The following is a 681-nucleotide window of genomic DNA, read 5'->3' as shown; positions in this document are numbered from 1 at the left end:
CTGAGTTAATGTATCTCGGTTGATGTATAACACAGTTTCCCAAATATGACCAAATATTGTGATGCAGGTACATGATATACATTTATGGTAGTTCACCTTGTCCAAGCATTTGTTCACAATGGTACAAAATTTTATCAAAACGTCACACTTATAAAATAAAAAAGGTTGTTGTCCATAAAAAGTTGTTCAATATAAATAAAAACACTTCTATCTTTTTGTACTTTTAGAGCAGCCACATATTACCCTCGAGAGGTTAACCAGAATGCAAATCAACAGAATATGATGCTGACCAAGTACCAGGAAGAGGTGTCCCCATCACTGTAGATGACAAGTGATGACAGTTATCTTGATGGACTACAGGAATAATTCAAGTGCATTCATTGTGCAGTTTACTGATTTGTATGATGTATTTTGATAATTGTTTTGGCATTCTGATGTCAGCTGAGTAACACCTCCATAATGGAAACAAATTAAGGAACTTCTGTTTTGAAGCAGTAAAATAGTCTCAGCAATAATTTTTATTTATTTTGCCAGCAGAACAGAAGTTTCCATTAATTTTCCCACACAAACATTTTGTGCTTTTCTGTTCCCCATTTGTGCTTATTGTCCTGCTGAACAATTAGACCACCTTTTCAGTGACATTTTTTTACACTGCATGACAATGTGATTTAGAAGTATGAT

General features: G+C 34.1%; 1 long non-coding RNA gene across 1 annotated transcript in view; it reads left to right on the top strand.

Annotated features, from left to right (window-relative positions):
* The window catches only part of LOC124277219, a 16978-nt gene extending 16733 nt beyond the window's left edge, over nucleotides 1-245 (top strand). Inside the window, exon 5 of the long non-coding RNA XR_006898773.1 lies at nucleotides 228-245. This is a non-coding gene — a long non-coding RNA (uncharacterized LOC124277219). The remainder of the gene's footprint in view (nucleotides 1-227) is intronic.
* The last annotated feature ends 436 nt before the right edge of the window (nucleotides 246-681 follow it).

This window comes from Haliotis rubra, unplaced genomic scaffold (genome assembly GCF_003918875.1).
Source record: "Haliotis rubra isolate DU_JTF1 unplaced genomic scaffold, ASM391887v1 Scf2197, whole genome shotgun sequence".
Classification (NCBI taxonomy): Eukaryota; Metazoa; Mollusca; class Gastropoda; order Lepetellida; family Haliotidae; genus Haliotis; species Haliotis rubra.
The sequence above is the reverse complement of the archived record's forward strand: the minus strand, read 5'-3'. Positions and strand labels throughout refer to the sequence as shown.